General features: G+C 37.1%; 1 pseudogene; it reads left to right on the plus strand.

The window, feature by feature from the left end:
* Window positions 1-535: 535 nt before the first annotated feature.
* LOC147346443 (olfactory receptor 5W2-like) lies at window positions 536-1,465 on the plus strand (annotated as a pseudogene).
* Window positions 1,466-21,375: the final 19,910 nt, after the last annotated feature.

A 21,375-nucleotide genomic window follows, 5' to 3' on the forward strand; every position in this document is an offset into this window, starting at 1 on the left:
GAATCTACCACGGGTGTACACGTGTTCCTCATCCTGAACCCCTCTCCCCTCTCCCTCCCTGTATCATCCCTCTGGGTCATCCCAGTGCACCAGCCCCAAGTACATATTTTTAAACAAAGGGAAAGCTCAGTCCTAAGTCTTAGAATCTGGTCTTGCTAACACTGGTGTCTCTTCCATGTGATTTTAAAGATTGAAGAAAGGTAAATCCATCCAGCTTTACTTTCTGATATAAGAAAAGTAAGACTCAGAGAAGAGTTTGTAGAAAGTAGCAAATCTCATGAATGGCATCTAGATTGACTTGAAACGTTCTCAAAGGTCTTCCTCCTATGCCTTTTATTGTTGCATAATAGACAGCTATGTCTCTTTAAAGAGTAGGTACAAGACTGGATTATTTTCTAAGTATAAAAAGACAATTAAGGAAAAAAAAAAACATGCTCTACCTTATGATTTTTTTTTTAGATGTGCAGAAGCATTAAACATGCATGTGTGATTTTCTTGATAACTTTCTCAAAAGTTTACACAAGATCTAACAAGAATGGAAAGAGAGAATTGCTCCTCCTCGACTGAATTTATTTTCTTGGGAATTACTGATAACACTGAGAACAAAGTGATCCTATTTACAATGTTTCTCCTTGTTTATCTCATCAATCTTCTGGCAAATCTTGGAATGATAATCCTGATTAGGATGGATCCCCAGCTGCACACACACATGTACTTTTTCTTCAGCCCCCTCTCCTTCTGTGACCTCTGCTATTCCACAGTCATCGACCTTAAGATGCCGGTAGACCTATTTGCCAAGATCGAATCAATCTCCTCCTATGGCTGTCCTCTGCAATTCTTGGTTCTCTGTACCTTTGTAGATTCTGAGTGTCTCCTGCTGGCAGTGATGGCCATGACCAGTACAAGGCCGTCATCATCCCCTTGCTCTATGCAGTCAGCATGTCCAGCGGGGTGTATTCCCTGCTCATGGTTGGGGTTTACCTGGTGGGAATGATAGATGCTTTGATAAACACAACATTGGCATTCCATTTATGCTTCTGTGGGTCAAATAAGATTAACCACTTTTTTGTGTGATGTTCCTCCTCTCCTGTTGATATCTTGCTCAGACACACAGGTCAATGAGTTAGTGATATTCATGATTTTTGGCTTTTTTGAATTAAGCTGCATTCCAGGAGTCCTTGTCTCTTATTGTTATATCATCCTATCGGTCTTGAAGATCTACTCTGCTGAAGGGAGCTTTAAAGCTTTCTCCACTTGTACCTCCCACCTAACTGCTGTGGCAATTTTCCAGGGAACTCTGCTCTTTATGTATTTCAGGTTGAGTTCTTCATACTCTCTAGATGAAGACAAAATGACCTCATTGTTTAAAACCCTTGTGATTCCCATGTTAAACCCTCTGATTTATAGCCTAAGGAATGAAGATGTGAAACAGGCCTTGGAAAAATTGAAAAATAAATGGTTTTAATTATTTGTATTAAGCATTTGTGTACACATATGCATTCATATGCATATATTTATTGTTGATTTACTAAAATTAAATGATAGGATAATTGAGAATAATTTCTCAAATTTTTAAAGTGATATTTGTATTAAATCCTAATTTTGTTTTCCCACATGTTATGTTTCACAATGCTTTAAGGATTTATATATATGTATATATATACACACAAACACACATATACATATATATACATATGGCACTTTGTCTATGTGAAAAACTTTACTGTCTTTTCCATTGTAGTATTTTTTGTTCATTGTTTAATTCAAACACTGTTTTAAATTGCACTAAGATTTATTGTGCAGTTACTCAATGATCTTTGAGCCTGTAGCCTTTTTATATATTATTGTAGATTTTATAGTTTATGCACTACTGAAGTTAGTACTAAAAACAAATTTAAAAAACAGTCAAGTAATTCATAATTGACCTCAAATTCATCATGAAATAAAACATAAAGGACTATAATTTCAAAACAAAAATATCTAAAACTAGTCAGAAAGAAAAGCTACTTTGGATAGAGATCTACAGTAAAATTTTAAAAAGATTCAATCTGGGAAATGAAAAGGTTGTAGTCAGAAGATCTGACAGGTATTCAAATCTTGAAATGGCATCACTGACTCAATGGACAGGAGTTTAAGTAAACTCCGGGCATTGGTGGTGGACAGGGAGGCTTGGCATGCTGAAGTCCATGGGGTTGCAAAGAGTTGGACACAACTGAAATGAAGTGCATACGTCCATATTTTTATGAAGTCATGTTTGCTACAACAAGGAAGAACTGTGAGGTCATGTGCTAAATGAAATATTAATACAGAGGAAGAAAAATACTATATATCTCACATATATGTAAAATCTAAAAGGTAAAATTCATAAATTCCCTGGCAGCCCAGTGATTAGAACTCAATACTTTCATTATCTGGGTTCAGTTTAATCCCTGATAAGGGAATTAAGATCATGGCAAGCTGAGTGCTACAGTCAAAAAAAAAAAAAAAAAAGATGAAATTCATAGAAACACAGTGAGTTGAATGTTTCTAGGGCCTGAAAGGTAGGGGAAATTGGTGATAATGGTAAAAGTGTACAAATTTTGTTATTTGATGAATAATTTAGGGGGAATCTAGAAGAACTGTACAAAAAAGAACTTCACGACCAAGATAATCATGATGCTGTGATCATTCACCTTGATCCAGACATCTTGGAATGTGAAGTCAAGTGGGCCTTAGAAAGCATCACTATGAACAAAGCTAGTGGAGGTGATGGAATTCCAGTGGAGCTATTTCAAATCCTGAAAGATGATGCTGTGAAAGTGCTGTACTCAATATGCCAGCAAATTTGGAAAACTCAGCAGCAGCCAAAGGACTGGAAAAGGTCAGTTTTCATTCCAATCCCAAAGAAAGGCAATGCCAAAGAATGACCTACCACACAATTGCACTCATATCACACACTAGTAAAGTAATTCTCAAAATTCTGCAAGCCAGGCTTCAGGAGTATGTGAACCGTGAACTTCCAAATGTTCAAGCTGGTTTTAGAAAAGGCAAAGGAACAAGAGATCAAATTAACAACACCTGCTGGATCATGGAAAAAGCAAGAGAGTTCCAGAAAAACATCTCTTTCTGCTTTATTGACTATGCCAAAGCCTTTGACTGTGTGGATCACAATACACTGTGGAAAATTCTGAAAGAGATGAGAATACCAGACCACCTCACCTGCCTCCTGAGAAACCTATATGCAGGTCAGGAAGCAACAGTTAGTACTGGACATGGAACAACAGACTGGTTCCAAATAGGAAAAAGAATACATCAAGGCGGTATATTATCACCCTGCTTATGTACCTTATATGCAGAGTACATCATGAGAAATGCTGGGCTGGAAGAAGCACAATCTGGAATCAAGATTTCCAGAAGAAATTTCAATAACCTCAGATATGCAGATGACACCATCCTTATGGCAGAAAGTGAAGAGGAACTAAAAACCCTCTGGATGAAAGTGAAAGAGGAGAGTGAAAAAGTTGGCTTAAAGCTCAACATTCAGAAAACTAAGATCATGGCATATGGTCCCATCACTTCATGGGAAATAGATGGTGAAACAGTGGAAACAGTGTCAGACTTTCTTTTTTGGGGCTCCAAAATCACTGCAGATGGTGATTTTAGCCATGAAATTAAAAAAAAGAAAAACGCTTACTCTTGGGAAGGAAAGTTATGACCAACCTAGATAGCATATTAAAAAGCAGAGACATTACTTTGTCGACAAAGGTTCATCTAGTCAAGGCTATGGTTTTTCCATTAGTGAACCCCACGTTCAAGCAGAGGTGGCTGCATGAGCACAGGAAGGCTGAGAGGAGCTACTCCACGTTCAAGGTCAGGAGGGGCGGCTGTTAGGAGATACCCGTCGTCCAATGTAAGGAGCAGTGGCTGTGCTTTGCTGGAGCAGCCGTGAAGTGATATCCCATGTGCAAGGTAAGAGAAACCCAAGTAAGTTGGGAGGTGTTGTGAGAGGGCATCAGAGGGCAGACACACAGAAACCAAAACCACAGAAAATCACACAAAATCACAATCTACTCACACAGACCACAGCCTTGTCTAACTCAATGAAACTAAGCCATGCCATGTGGGGCCACCCAAGACGGGCGGGTCATGGTGGAGAGGTCTGACAGAATGTGGTCCACTGGAGAATGGAATGGCAAACCACTTCAGTATTCTTGCCTTGAGAACCCCATGAACAGTATGAAAAGGCAAAATGATAGGATACTGAAAGAGGAACTCCCAAGTTGGTAGGTGTCCAATATGCTACTGGAGATCAGTGGAGAAATAACTCCAGAAAGAATGAAGGGATGGAGCCAAAGCAAAAACAATACCCAGTTGTGGATGTGACTGGTGATAGGAGCAAGGTCTGATGTTGTAAAGAGTAATATTGCATAGGAACCTGGAATGTTAGGTCCATGAATCAAAGCAAATTGGAAGTGGTCAAACACGAGATGGCAAGAGTGAACATCAACATTCTAGGAATCAGCAAATTAAAATGGACTGGAATTGGTGAAGTTAATTCAAATGACCATTATATCTACTACTGTGGTCAGGAATCTCTTAGAAGAAATGGAAACTACAGACTAATCTCTGTTCGTTTCCAAGACAAACCATTCAATATCACAGTAATCAAGGTCTATGCCCCAACCAGTAGCGCTGAAGAAGCTGAAGTTGAATGGTTCTATGAAGACCTACAAGACCTTTTAGAACTAACACCCCAAAAGATATCCTTTTCATTATAGGGGACTGGAATGCAAAAGTAGGAAGTCAAGGGACACCTGGAGTAATAGGCATATTTGGCCTTGGAGTATGGAATGAAACAGGGCAAAAGCTAATAAAGTTTTGCCAAGAGCACGCACTGATTATAGCAAACACCCTCTTCCCACAACACAAGGGAAGACTCTACACATGGATATCACCAGATGGTCAACACCGAAATCAGATTGATTATATTCTTTGCAGTCAAAGATGGAGAAGCTCTATACAGTCAGCAAAAACAAGAGCGGGAGCTGACTGTGGCTCAAATTATGAACTCACTATTGCCAAATTCAGACTGAAACTGAGGAAAGTAGGGAAAACCACTAGACCATTCAGGTATGACCTAAATCAAATGCCTTGATTATACAGTGGAAGTGAGAAATAGATTTAAGGGCCTAGATCTGATAAATAGAGTGCCTGTATACCTGTGGTGGATTCATTTTGATATTTGGCAAAACTAATACAATTATGTAAAGTTTAAAAATAAAATAAAATTAAAAAAAGAAATAAAATAAAATAAATAAATAAATAAAATGTCTTCCCTCAAAAAAAAAAAAAAAAAAAAATAGAGTGCCTGACAAACTATGGAATGAGGTTCGTGACATTGTACAGGAGACAGGGATCAAAAACATCCCCATGGAAAAGAAATGCCAAAAAACAAAATGGCTGTCTGAGGAGGCCTTACAAATAGCTGTGAAAAGAAGAGAAACTAAAAGCAAAGGAAAAAAGGAAAGATATAAGCATCTGAATGCAGAGTTCTGAAGAATAGCAAGAAAAGATAAGAAAGCCTTCCTCAGCGATCAATGCAAAGAAATACAGGAAAACAACAGAACTGGAAAGACTAGAGATCTCGTCAGGAAAATTAGAGATACCAAGGGAACATTTGATGCAAAGATGGGCTCGATAAAGGACAGAAATTATATGGACCTAACAGAAGCAAAAGATATTAGGAAGAGGTGGCAAGAATACACAGAAGAACTGTACAAAAAAAGAGCTTCACGACCAAGATAATCGCAATGGTATGATCACTGACCTAGAGCAAGACATCCTGGAATGTGAAGTCAAGTGGGCCTTAGAAAGCATCACTATGAACAAAGCTAGTGGAGGTGATGGAATTCCAGTGGAGCTATTTCAAATCCTGAAAGATGATGCTGTGAAAGTGCTGCACTCAATATGCCAGCAAATTTGGAAAACTCAGCAGTGGCCACCGGACTGGACAAGGTCAGTTTTCGTTCCAATCCCAAAGAAAGGCAATGCCAAAGAATGCTCAAACTACCGCACAATTGCACTCATCTCACACGCTAGTAAAGTAATACTCAAAATTCTCCAACCATGCTTCAGCAATATGTGAACCATAAACTTCCATATGTTCATGATGGTTTTAGAAAAGGCAGAGGAACCAGAGATCAAATTGCCAACATCTGCTGGATCATGGAAAAAGCAAGAGAGTTCCAGAAAAACATCTCTTTCTGCTTTATTGACTATGCCAAAGCCTTTGACTGTGTGGATCACAATACACTGTGGAAAATTCTGAAAGAGATGGGAATACCAGAACACCTGGCCTGCCTCCTGAGAAACCTATATGCATGTCAGGAAGCAACAGTTACAACTGGACTTGGAACAATAGATTGGTTCCAAATAGGAAAAGGAGTACTTCAAGGCTGTATATTATAACCCTGTTTATTTAACTTATATGCAGAGTACATCATGAGAAATGCTGGGCTGGAAGAAGCACAAGGCGGTATCAAGATTGCCGGGAGAAATATCAATAACCTGAGACATGCAGATGACACAACCCTTATGGCAGAAAGTGAAGAGGAACTAGAAAGCCTCTTGATGGAAGTGAAAGAGGAGAGTGAAAAAGTTGGCTTCAAGCTCAACATTCAGAAAACGAAGATCACGACATCTGGTCCCATCACTTCATGGGAAATAGATGAGGAAACACTGGAAACAGTGTCAGACTTTCTTTTTGGGGGCTCCAAAATTATTGTAGATGATGACTGCAGCCATGAAATTAAAAGACCTTATTCCTTGGATGGAAAGTTATGACCAACCTAGATAGCATATTCAAAAGCAGAGACATTACTTTGCCAGCAAAGATCTGTCTAGTCAAGGCTATGGCTTTTCCAGTGGTCATGTATGGATGTGAGAGTTGGACTGTGAAGAAGGCTGAGCACTGAAGAATTGGTGCTTTTGAACTGTCGTGTCGGAGAAGACTCTTGAGAGTCCCTTGGACTTCAAGGAGATGCAACCAGTCCATTTTAAAGGAGATCAGTCCTGGGTGTTCTTTGGAAGGAATGATGCTAAAGCTGAAACTCCAGTACTTGGCCACCTCATGCGAAAAGTTGACTCATTGGAAAAGACTGATGCTGGGAGGGATTGGGGGAAGGAGGAGAAGGGGACTACAGAGGATGAGATGGCTGGATCACATCACTGACTCGATGCACGTGAGTTTGAGTGAACTCCAGGAGTTGGTGATAGATAGGGAAGCCTGGTGTTCTGCAATTCATGGGTGGCAAAGAGTCGGACATGACTGAGTAACTGAACTGAACTGAACTGAACTGAAATGTATATGGTGCCTCTATTTATAAATAATGAAAACTTGATAAATTTGAGGGAAAAAAAGTAGATCTTAACAGTCCTCACTATACCCACACTAAAAATGGTAACACTGTGAGGTGAAGCATGTGTTAATCAACCTTATTGTGGTAATCATTTCACAATGTATACGTATATCTCATGGGGTACTTATAGTTACACATGGTATTAGCCAATTACATTTGAATAAAGTTAGATAAAAATAAGATATCTAAAGATTAGACTTTAAAGACATGCATAATAGCTGTCTACTTGTTAAAGTACAATATTGTGCTGTTGTTATCAAGTATCAATTCTTCTGCACTTCTTCCAAGATAATTTTATTTCCTTTCTCCTCATTGTCAACCCTGGTTAAATGTCCACCTTTCTATGGTTTACAATCACCTTTAAGGTATTGCTTTATATCATCCTGTTTGTGTGAATTGTTTGCTAGAGAACTGAGCATTCCATCCTTGTTAACCAAGCGCTGAATTTTGCCTGGGATATAAAATAAATAAATGTGAATTTACCTAAAACCAGTAGGCAAATTTTTTGGCTATTACTTATATCTCAATAACACAAAATTAACTGAAGATTTGGTAAGTACCTTAACACACACACACAGCCATACATCTCACAACAGTGTGTACATATTGTATGCATATACACAACAGTTTTTTGAAAGGTGCATAAAATTGTTGTGGACACTAAGATAATATTATTATAAAGATACATGTATTTGTTAATTGCACTGCAAGTAAGAAGCTATAACTTCTTTGATATTTGACTGTTACATCTGACTTTGATATGGTTTCCTGAAGGCTAAAACACTGAATCAGTTTGCTCAGAAAGCTAGGCTACAATCCAATCATATATTTGCAATATCATAAACTACTGAAGAACACTCTTATTTACACATTAAAATTGTGTAAATAAAAGCCACAGATGGTCTTACATTTTCCAGCTGCCATTGTAAAATGCCCTTATGTAAAAATATTTCACAATGAAAAAATAAAGCCTATGAAATTCCTTTGTTATTCATGATGGTATTTGTAAAACACTATGGCATAGTAAGAATAGTTCTTTTGGTAAAAACACCAAAATATAAAAGATTTATAGGTTTCTATTTCTGGTATATTTTATTAATTTATATTTATTAATTTACTCAAACTTCTTTTGAACTGTTGCTTATGAGGAGTAACATGGCAGAAAACATTGGCTGGAATATATTAAAGTCAGATAAAATATGGTGTCAACGAGTGAGTGAAAGGCATTCAGTTGTGTCTGACTCTTTGCCACCTCATGGACTAAACAGTCCATGGATTTCTCCAGGCCAGAGTACTGGAGTGGGTAGCCATTCCCTTCTCCAGGGGATCTTCCCAACTCAGGGATCAAACCCAGGTCTCACACATTGCAGGTGGATTATTTACCAGCTGAGCCACAAGGAAAGCCCACGGTTTCAATGTTTTGCCATTAATTATTGGTTTACTAATATACTATATTAACACTCTATCTATTTCAATAGTCGTCATTCTTTTCCCATTTAATCTTTCAACACCACATTCTTCTCACAAAACCAGTGCAATGTGTGATGGTAAATATCATTGTCCAAATGCAATTTATCGATGAGTGTGTCATGTGTTAATGTTATAGTCATATATCTTGACCTATTCCTTCATCCATGCCACTGAAATAATGAAGTATAAATATGGCAAAAACTATGTTAGATTTGGGTAAATGTCTAACATAGAAGACAGATAACAGCATACTAGTTATGGGTTGAACAGGTATATTCATTATAAATCGTGAAGTAATAATATTCAGTACACCAGTAAGTAGGAGGTTCTGTGTTATAGCCAGAGGCAGCAACATTTGACTTCCCTGAACACCTCTCTCTTTAGTTAGAAACATGCTATGGGCCAGACATCCAAGTCCACTCTAAATTTAACACATCACTCTTCCTTTCTATCCCCCAGGTTCCCTGAAGTTAAATACAGGCTTCAGCTATATTACCTCTAAGGTCCTTTCCAGCTGGTACAATCTGTCTCTACAAAATATGCCTCTACTTCTGTGTAAATTCACCCCCAGTACTGGAAAGGACTTGAAAATGCAAAAAAATAAAAAACAAAAGAATCACTTCATATTCAAACAAGAAATTGTTTGATACATGTAATCTGTTTAACCTAAAGTAGTGGTGACATGAAGCCATCTAAGTAGTATAAGTTTCAGAAGGGCAAACATTTTCAAATGTGACTCTTTTGTGTGTTCTGTTATTCATATTCAGAAACTCATAGATTCATCACAAAAGTGGATATCCACCTATTTAGCACTGAAATAAATAAAATGTTAGAAATTGCATTATGCAAGGAGAGCACATCATTCAATCCTAAAAGAAGTTAGTCTTGAATATTCATTGGAAGGACTGATGCTGAAGAGGAAGCTCCAATACTTTGTCCACCTGATGTGAAGAACTGACTCATTGGAAAAGACCCTGATGCTGGGAAAGGTTGAAGACAGAAGGAAAAGGAGACGACAGAGGATGGCATCCTCAGTTTAATCGACATGAGTTTGAATAAGCTCCGGGAGTTGGAGATGGACAGGGAAGCCTGACATGCTGCAGTTCATGGGGTCACAAAGGGTCAGACACAACTGAGCGACTGAACTGACTAACCAAATGGCAAATTGTAAGCAAGTGCAGTATCCCTCACTGCACTGGTGAGGATGTGAATCAGCCATGGCTTTCACTCACTGACAATAGATTGAGAATTGCCACTGCACTTAGTAAGCAGCATGTCAGTCTATTAATACTATAGCTGGACATAAATGTTCTAGAACCCCAAATTACCTCGCCTAGAATTATGTCCAAGTGAAGAATGAATACGTCCACTGAAATACATGTACAGAAATATTCACCATTGGGTTATTTGAAATTATGTAAAAATGGGACCAGTTCAAATTTGTTTCAACACATTAGATCATGACTTGAGAACTTTTCTTTGAAGTATTTGTATGCATGTTAAATGGCTTCAGTTGTGTCTGACTCTTTGTGACCCCATGGACTGTCACCCCCCAGGCTCCTCTGTCCATGGGATCCCCCAGGCAAGAATACTGGAGTGGGTTGCTGTGACCTTCTTCAGGAAATCTTCCCAGGCAAGAGACCAAACCTGTGTCTCTTGTCTCTTGCATTGGCAGGTGGGTTCCTTACCACTAGCACCGCCTGGGAAGCCCTTGAAGTATTTAATAGTGTTTATTTTAGGGGTTTAGGCCATAAATTTTAGTCACAACTAAACAGTTTTTCCTGTATCACAAAAGCAGATGCCCATAATATATAAATAAATAGTATGCCCCAGCTCCAATAAAACATTATGAGTCAGGTTCACTGACCCTTGATATAGATTAGATAAGCAATGTTATCACAGTCTGTGTGTAATAAAACTATAAAACAATGAGAATGAATTAATGACTTCTGCATATGATAACATAGAAAAATTTCACAAATATAATACTGATAAAAAAAACAGAAATAAAATAGTAAAAGCTCTATGATTTCACTACTGTATATCTCAAAAATATACAAACTAACACATCACATTGCACATCATTTATGATGGCTGCAGGGAGGATTTCTGGGAATCTATCAATGTGCCTTTTTTTCTGGTTCTGGGTGTAGGAATCTTTCCATTTTTGAAAGTTTTCTTGCAGTACACATTTTTAGATTAAAATTTTATGTATTTATTAATGCATTCATGCTAAGTTGCTTCAGACATGCCTGACTCTATATGACCCTATGGACTGTAGTCTGCCCAGTTTCTCTGTCCAAAGGATTCTCCAGGCAAGAATACTGGAGTGGGCTGCCACGTCCTTCTCAAGGGGATCTTCCCAACCCATGGATTGAACCCTAGTCTTTTATGACCCCTGCATTGGTAGGAGGATTCTTTATCACTAGAGCCACCTGGGAAACCCTTCTATGTGTATTAGTTCAGTCGCTCACATATGTCCGACTCTTTGCAAACCCATGGACTGCAGCACACCAGACCTCCCTGTCCATCACCAACTCCTGGAGTCCACCCAAATCCATGTCCATTGAATCGGTGATGGCATCCAACCATCTCATCCTCTGTCGTCCCCTGCTCCTCCTGTCCTCAATCTTTCCCAGCATAAGGGTCTTTTCAAATGAGTCAGCTCTTCGCATCAGGTGGCCAAAGTACTGGAGTTTCAGCTTCAGCATCAGTCCTTTCAATGAACACCCAGGACTGATCTCCTATAGGATGGACTGGTTGGATCTCCTTGCAGTCCAAAGGACTCTCAAGAGTCTTCTCCAACACCATTGTTCAAAAGCATCAATTATTCAGTGTTCAGCTTTCTTTACAGTCCAACTCTCACATCCATACATGACCACTGGAAAAACCATAGTCTTGATGAGACAGACCTTTCTTGGCAAAGGAATGTCTCTCTTTTTAATATGCTGTCTGTCTAGGTTGGTCATAATTTTCTTTCCAAGGAGTAAGTGTCTACTAATTTCATGGCTGTAGTCATCATCTGCAGTGATTTTGGAGCCAAGAAAATTAAAGTCAGCCACTGTTTCCACTGTTTCCCCATCTATTTCCCATGAAGTAATGGGACCAGATCCCATGATTTAGTTTTCTGAACGCTGAGCTTTAAGCCAACTTTCTCATTCTCCTCTTTCACTTTCATCAAGAGGATCTTTAGTTCTTCTTCACTTTCTGCCATAAGGGTGGTGCCATCTGCATATCTGAGGTTATTGATATTTCTCCTGAAAATCTTGATTCCAGCTTGTGGTTCTTCCAGCCCAGCATTTCTCATGATGTACTCTGCATATAAGTTAAATAAGCAGGGTGACAATATACAGCCTTGAAGGACTCCTTTTCCTATTTGGAACCAGTCTGTTGTTCCATGTCCAGTTCTAACTTTTGCTTCCTGACCTGCATATAGGTTTCTCAGGAGGCAGGTAAGGTGGTCTGGCATTCCCATCTCTTTTAGAATTGTCCACAGTTTATTGTGATCCACACAGTCAAAGGCTTTGGCATAGTTAATAAAGCAGAAATATATGTTTTTCTGGAACTCTCTTGCTTTTCTGATGATCGAGCTGATATTGGCAATTTGATCTTTGGTTCCTCTGCCTTTTCTAAATCCAGAAAATACCTTTTCTATGTGTATATTATACTCTAATAATGGCTTTCCATAAACAGAGTACATTTACTATGAGACTGTAGAAAACTGTTAATTTTTTATTTTTAAATAGAAAAGTTTCTTGTACAAATGTTCATTTTGTATTTATAAAATTGATGTAGTGTGTACTTTCTGGAGTCTCTCAATATATTATTAATCTTTATGTTACTAAAAGTGCTGCCTTGCTTGAGGAACAACACTGCCTTTATACACCCACTGGCTCTCCTAGTCATTCTCACAGCAGGAGAGAGCTACGATATACTTCATTTCAGAACCATGTCATGCATTCTATATCATTACAGATGTGGGGACCAGACAACTACATTCTAAGAAGACCTTAATATGAGTGATATTTGCCTACATAGAATTGTTTTAGTGTCACCAAGGCACAAGGAAAACTCTAAGCATAGATTTTTTTTTCTCACTTACTTTTATCTGAGGGATATGTTTTCTCCTTAAGACAAGCTTTTAAACTATTTAAGATCTTCATTTTTAATGAAACACAAATTGCATTGTGAGATATTTCAGATTATCCAGTTTGTAATAATAAGCTAGCTACCCAAATTCAGGTTTCAGTTGTTGAGTGGGAGTAGATCAAAATGATCTACCATGAAGAAGTAGTCTTCATGGTTTTGAGGAGCAACCCTGTTAAAAAGGTATAGCAAGGTTCTGACTGAACAAAATGTAACTCAAGGGATTTTTACACCATGTAAGAAGTGGAAGTAACTGAGGGAGAAATTAGAAAGGAGAGGAATAGAATTAGGTGATCAAGGACAATTCTACATACTGTATGTGTAATACATAGTGTGTATTGCACTGTATACACATACACTGTATGTGTAGTGTAGAAACAATTCTACACTACTGTATGTGTAATAGAGAAGCAAATAATCATAGTAAAATTCTTTTGAAACAAGCTCATCACCTTCTGGATTTTAGTGGAGAACTATTAAAAATCGGTTATGGTTTAAGCTTTGCCTCAACAATATCTCCACAGGAGTACAGGGATATTTTAGTATTGGGATCCTCAGAACCAAGAATGACAGTGACGTATAAAAGGCATCAAAAATTGTCATTAAGGATCACTTTTCCAATATAAAATATGTACTATTTATATACATTTTAGCATAATAAATTTCCCAGATTTATAGAAATAAGTAAAAGAACAAACTGAGAAAAATATCAAAACTAACAAGAAAACCTTTGTTGCTGTTAATTTCCCAATGAGAAATCAGATGAAGCAGAGATGAACCAAGAATGACAGTGACGTATAAAAGGCATCAAAAATTGTCATTAAGGATCACTTTTCCAATATAAAATATGTACTATTTATATACATTTTAGCATAATAAATTTCCCAGATTTATAGAAATAAGTAAAAGAACAAACTGATAAAAATATCAAAACTAACAAGAAAACCTTTGTTGCTGTTAATTTCCCAATGAGAAATCAGATGAAGCAGAGATTAATTATGATCAGTATTTAATTTTAGTCCATTTAGCATTTGTGTTATATTATCTTACTGTGGCTCTGTTGTCATTGCCTTAGTAACTAATGATTCTGAGAAAGTTTTTGTGTTTTAACTTATTTTTCATATACCTTTTTGATGAGAGTATCTGTTCAGTAGTTTGCTCATTTTTGTTGTTGTTTTTACTATTGACAAAAAAGCTTCATATATTTTGGATACATGTTTTGTGTCATATATATGAATAAATGGTTTTCAAATACTTTATATTTTATGGAACTGTTTCTTTCTGATGTATTTACTCTTACTGTTCTAGTTATCTTTTGCTAAATAAACACTGTTTCAAAATTACATGTCTTAAAATAATGACCATTGATCCATTTTTTGCTATTGTTTTTCTTCTTCATGTTGACTGAGGTCACAATGAAATGTTCAGTTGAAAGATGGGCTAGGCTCTACAATCTCTCATGACAGGTACCAAGATGACAAACTTCCCCCTGATTTACTCACAAATCTTGCCTCCCTCTCATGCCTCCCCCTGCTGGTAACCAAACTATTAGATATAAAATAAGTAAGATACAAGATATGATGTACAAATAGAGAATATAGACCATATTTTATAACTATATATCGAGAATATAAAATATGGAATCACTAAGCTATATACCTGAAACTAATATAATATTGTATTCCAACTACACTTCAATAGAAAAAAGAAATTTCCAATATTTCTAATTATGAAAATCTAGTATGGATAATATCAGACAAGGAAAACAAAAATTAAACCTACTTAGAAAATCATTAAACCCACCAAAATTTTTTCAATGAGTTATCCTTGCATGTAAGAACAATGTAAGTAAGGAAAATCCCAAACCTAGTATGCTTCTATCCTTTGTACAGTATTATCCACGTTAACAGACAGAAATACTTAGCAATAAGTGTCTAGAAAGCAGTTAGCTCTGCAAGTCCTCCAGGTAATTTTAGAAAATAGAGATAATAAGTGCAGAATTATTTCCTAAAGACTTAAATGCAGTAGACATATATTTATGGAAAATATAACATAATTCAAGAAAGAGCATACACAGTAGAGAATATGATGAACTCACAGATTTAATTAAATGTCCTTGGATGATATTGAGAGAGTTAATTCTTAAGTAGGTTGATAAGGCATCTGGGTCTTTGTCTTAGTCACATATTTTCTTTAATCCCAAAGCTAATGATTACACTGTATAGTCATAAAGGATTTGATTTAGGTCATATCTGAATGGTCTAGTGGTTTTCCCTACTTTCTTCAATTTAAGTCTGAATTTGGCAATAAAAGTGCATGATCTGAGACACAGTTAGGTCCTGCTTTTGTTTTTGCTGACTGCATAGAGCTTCTCCATCTTTGGCTGCAAAGAATATAATCCATCTGATTTCAGTATTGACCATTATGATGTCATGTTTAGAGTCTTCTTTTGTGTTGTTGGAAGAGAGTGTTATGACCAGTGCATTCTCTTGGCAAAACTCTATTAGCCTTTGCCCTGCTTCATTCCGTACTCCAAGGCCAAATTTGCCTGTTACTCCAGGTGTTTCTTGACTTCCTACTTTTATATTCCAGTCCCCTATAATGAAAAGGACATCTTTTTGGGGTGTTAGTTCTAAAAGGTCTTGTAGGTCTTCATAGAAACATTCAACTTCAGCTTCTTCAGCATTACAGGTTGGGGCATAGGCTTGGATTACTGTGATACTGAATGATTTGCCTTGGAAACAAACAGAGATCATTCTGTCTTTTTTGAGATTAGATCCAAGTATGGCATTTCAGACACTTTTGTTGACCATGATGGCTACTCCATTTCTTCTAAGGGATTCCTGCCTGCAGTAGTAGATATAATGGTCATCAGATTAAATTCACCCATTCCAGTCCATTTTAGTTCGCTGATCCCTAGAATGCCAATGTTTGCTCTTGCCATCTCTGGTTTGACCACTTCCAATTTGCCTGGATTCATGGACCTAACATTCCAGGTTCCTATTCAATATTGCTCTTTACAGCATCGGACCTTGCTTCTATCACCAGTCACATCCACAAATGTTTTTTGTTTTTTTGTTTTTTGCTTTTGCTCCATCCCTTCATTCTTTCTGGAGGTATTTCTCCTCTGATCTCCAGTAGCATATTGGACACCTACCAACTTGGGAGTTCCTCTTTCAGTATCCTATCATTTTGCCTTTTCATACTGTTCCTGGGGTTCTTAAGGCAAGAATACTGAAGTGGTTTGCCGTTCCCTTCTCCAGTGGACCACATTCCGTCAGACCTCTCCACCATGACCTGCCCATCTTGGGTGGTCCCACATGGCATGGCTTAGTTTCATTGAGTTAGACAAGGCTGTGGTCTGTGTGATTAGATTGACTAGTTTTCTGTTATTATGGTTTGTGTGTCTGCCCTCTGATGCCTCTCATGACACTTTCCATCTTACTTGGGTTTCTCTTACCTTGGACGTGGGGTATCTCTTCACAGCTACTCCAGCAAAGCACAGCCACTGCTCCTTGCCTTGGGCTAGGGGTATCTCCTCACAGCAGCCCCCCTTGACCTTGAACATGGAGTAGCTCCTCTCAGCCCTCCTGCACCTGCCCAGCCATTGTACAGTGGAAGTGAAAAATAGATTTAAAGGACTAGATCTTATAGACAGAGTGCCTGATGAACTATGGACAGAAGTTCATAACATTGTACAGGAGACAGGTATCAAGACCATTCCCATGGAAAAGAAATGCAAAAAAGCAAAATGGCTGCCTGAGGAGACCTTACAAATAGCTGTGAAAAGAAGAGAAATGAAAAGCAAAGGAGAAAAGGAAAGATAAAATCATCTGAATGCAGAGTTCTAAAGAATAGCAAGGAGAGATAAGAAAGCTTTCCTCAGTGATCAAAGCTAAGAAATAGAGGAAAACAACAGAATGGGAAAGACTAGAGATCTCTTCAAGAAAATTAGGGATACCAAAGGAACATTTCATGCAAATATGGGCTCGATAAAGGACAGAAATGGTATGGACCTAACAGAAGCAGAAGATATTAAGAAGAGGTGACAAGAATACACAGAAGAACTGTACAAAAAGAGCTTCATGACCAAGATAATCACGATGGTATGATCATTCACCTAGAGCTATACATCCTGGAATGTGAAGTCAAGTGGGCCTTAGAAAGCATCACTGTGAACAAAGCTAGTGGAGGTGATGGAATTCCAGTGGAGCTATTTCAAATCCTGAAAGATGATGCTGTGAAAGTGCTGCACTCAATGTGCCAGCAAATTTGGAAAACTCAGCAGCGGCCAAAGGACTGGAAAAGGTCAGTTTTCATTCCAATCCCAAAGAAATGCAAAGTCAAACATTGCTCAAACTACCGCACAATTGCGGTAGTAAAACTCACCTCACACGCTAGTAAAGTAATGCTCAAAATTTTCCAAGCCAGGCTTCAGCAGTACATGAGCCGTGAGCTTTCAGATGTTCAAGCTGGTTTTAGAAAAGGCAGAGGAACCAGAGATCAAATTGCCAATATCTGCTCGATCATGGAAAAAGGAAGAGAGTTCCAGAGAAACATATATTTCTGCTTTATTGACCATGACAAAGCCTTTGACTGTGTGGATCACAATAAACTGTGGATAATTCTGAAAGAGATGTTAATACCAGACCACCTGACCTGCCTCCTGAGCAACCTATATGCAGGTCAGGAAGCAACAGTTAGAACTGGACATGGAACAACAGACTGGTTACAAATAGGAAAAGGAGTACATCAAGGCTGTATATTGACACCCTGCTCATTTAACTTATATACAGAGTACATCATGGGTAACGTTTGGCTGGAAGAAGCACAAGCTGCAGTCAAGATTGTTGGGAGAAATATCAGTAACCTCAGATATTCAGATGTATCACCCTTATGGCAGAAAGTGAAGAGGAACTAAAAAGCCTCTTGATGAAAGTGAAAGAGGCGAGTGAAAAAGTTGGCTTAACGCTCAACATTCAGAAAATGAAGATCATGGCATCTGGTCCCATCACTTTATGGGAAATAGATGGGGAAACAGTGGAAACAGTGTCAGACTTTCTTTTTTTGGGCTCCGAAATAATCGCAGATAATGATTACAGCCATGAAAGTAGAAGATGCTTACTCCTTGGAAGGAAATTTTTGACCAACGTTTATAGCATATTCAAAAGCAGAGACATTACTTTGCCAAAAAAGGTCCTTCTAGTCAAGGCTATGGTTTTTCCAGTAGTCATGTATGGATGTAAGAGTTGGACTGTGAAAAAAGCTGAGCACCGAAGAGTTGATGCTTTTGAAGTGTGGTGTTGGAGAAGACTCTTGAGAGTCCCTTAGATTTCAAGGAGATCCAACCAGTCCATTACAAAGGAGATCAGTCCTGGGTGTTCATTGGAAGGAGGGATTTTGAAGCTGAAACTGCAATATTTTGGCCACCTCATGCGAAGTGTTGACTCATTGGAGAAGACCCTGATGCTGGGAGGGATTGGGGGCAGGAGGAGAAGGAGACAACAGAGGATGAGATGGCTGGATGGCATCACCGACTCAATGGATATGAGTTTGAGTGAACTGTGGGAGTTGGTGATGGACAGGGAGGCCTGGCGTGCTGTGATTCATGGGGTTGCAAAAAGTCAGACATGACTGAGCGACTGAACTGAACTAAATAGCAATTAACTTACAGTTGTTGTTGTTGTTGTTTTGATATTAATACAGTCCTTGTGTTTCTCCCTATCACTCACTGTGTTAATTTCTACATAATATCCACTGAATTGAATAATAAGACTCTATCATTTTTGTTTTAAGAGAAAAATATAATCTTGATGGCAAAAACTACAAGTAAAGGACAACAAAAGAAAATTACAGAAGAATCTTACTAATGATCACAGAATTTTAAATTATACATAAAATATTAACACATTAAACCAATCAACTAATTAAAAAGTAAATACATAATGCTTATAGTAATTTTCTTAGGAAAATCCCATATTTTGACATTAGAAAATTTTTGTAAATATGTTACCATATCAAAATATTAAAGGAGTCAAAATGAGGGAAATTAGGTTGATAAATTCAACATTCACTCACTGAAAAACAAAAGTATTGATACTTTCCTTGTACTAATGTTTTCAGAGAGTTAACCAAACACAGGAAAAAATAAAAGGAATAACATTGGAAATAACATATCCAGAAAATGTTTAGAGATTGTATGATATGCACGTTGAAAATTCAAAATAATCTACAAATAAATTATATAATTATTATGAAATATTGTTAGAGTTGCCAAAATGCATTGAATCCTAATTGCAAAACAATAAACATTTTACAAATGACATTTTAAATAGTATGAAAAATAATCACACATCCAGATTAATTTTAAAATATATGTAAGGACTTTATAAAAATATGATATATCTTATATTGTAAAACATGAAGTAGATCTAAATAAACATAATAATGTAGCATGCTTATGATTTGGAAGACTTGAGGATGCAAACTTATCATTCTCTGCAAATAGATCTACAGTTCTAGAGCATTTCTACACTAAATCTATTCAAGAATAATTCTAAAGTTTGTTTTAAAGGTAAAGATAAAAAATATCTTAAACATGCTGCAAGATAAAGAGTAACGTTTTAGGAGTTGCTGAACTTTATGTCAAAGCCTGTTAGTGAAGGGTAGTTTTGATTATAAAACAGCTAGAAGCATACAGAAAGTCTAGGAACAGAACTATAGATATACTGATATTTACTTTATGAATATTCTGGAACCATAGAGCAGTGTTAAAATGAGTGAATTTTTCAATAAGTACTTTTTTGGTAAATATATGCTAAGTCAAAATATAAAATCAGCTTATAGTCATACCCATAACAATTTACTTTCAGTTTGAAATAAATTTAAAAATCAATGTAAAAAGATAAAATAGAAACTCAAATTGAAAATAGAGGAAGTAGAATATAAAATATAATACTGTATGAGATTTGTGATAATTTAGCACATAAAATATGAGAATATCTTTATTATTTTGGAGGTAAGAAGTGGATCTTAAGACATTAAAAGCAGTTAATGTAATGAAACAGTTTGATAAACATTAATTCATTAAACATAAGGAAATGTGTGCACCTAAATACATCACCAACCGAGCGAATAGACACACCACAATCTAGGAGAAAATATTCATGATACATGTATCAAAGGACTTTTATTTAGAATGCATAATGAAATACATATTTCATAGTAAAATATTAAAAACCTAATAGAAAAATAGGTTAAAAAAAAACCTAAATAGGCCCTTCACAAAGAAGTAAGACAAGTCAAATGACTAATAACTAAATTATAGGAATTTAACCACATTAGTAAAGTGGAATTGAATTCATAATCAAAATGAAGTACCCCTACTCATCCACCAACCTGAAAATATTAAAATGTCTGCTATGACAATATTAAATGTTGGCAAGAATAGACAATAATTAGAACCCACATGCAATATAATTGGAATTTAAACTAATCCATCTATTTTGGAAAATTGTTTGATGGTACCTAGCAAAAGATCAGAAACAAGCTCCCTTTGATCCAGAACATTCAGAGATGGGGCATACCTCACATAGTGAGTGCTCATGTGCAATGCAGCACATACTTGTGTAACAATGGTCATGCAGCACTTCCATTAAAGACAGAAAAGGTGAAATAACCAGGAGTGAAATTGCTGGCTCATATGGTAGTTCTATATTTAGCCTTTGTGTGTGTGTTTGTGTGCGTGTGTGTGCAAAACTCCATACTATTTTCCATACAGTATGCAACTAGCTATACCAATTTACATTCTCACCCACAATGTACAAGGTTTCTCTTTATTCTAATTCTCTCCAAAAATTGTTATTTGCAGACTTTATAGAGGAAAGGAGAAGGGACAATTTAGGAATATAAAGTATATAAAATACTCTGTATAAAATATATAAGCTATAATGATACCATTGTCTCACGCCATAAGTTCTAGCTGTTATCCTTTGTATGCTGTGCCATGCTCAGTCACTTCAGTCATGTCCAACTCTTTGCGACCCTATGGACTGTAGCCCACCAGGCTTCTCTGCCCATGGGATTGGGTTGCCATGTACTCCTTCAGGGGATCTTCCCCACCCAGGAATCAAACTCATATCTCTGGCGTCGCCTGCATTGCAGGCAGGTTCTTTACCCACTGAGCCACTAAGTTTTAATAGTGTATAGTCTAAAAACATAATGAATCACTATATTGTGCACTAAAATTATTATAGCACTGTAAATCAATAATACTTCAATAGGGAAGAGGAAATAGGCAAAGTCCATTAGTATGAATAAACATTATCATATCAATATATTTGTTTTATGGAACATTCTTCAG

Source organism: Bos grunniens, chromosome 23 (assembly GCF_055505025.1).
Source record: "Bos grunniens cultivar Pamir isolate PY7600 chromosome 23, Bosgru_T2T1.0, whole genome shotgun sequence".
Lineage (NCBI taxonomy): Eukaryota > Metazoa > Chordata > Mammalia > Artiodactyla > Bovidae > Bos > Bos grunniens.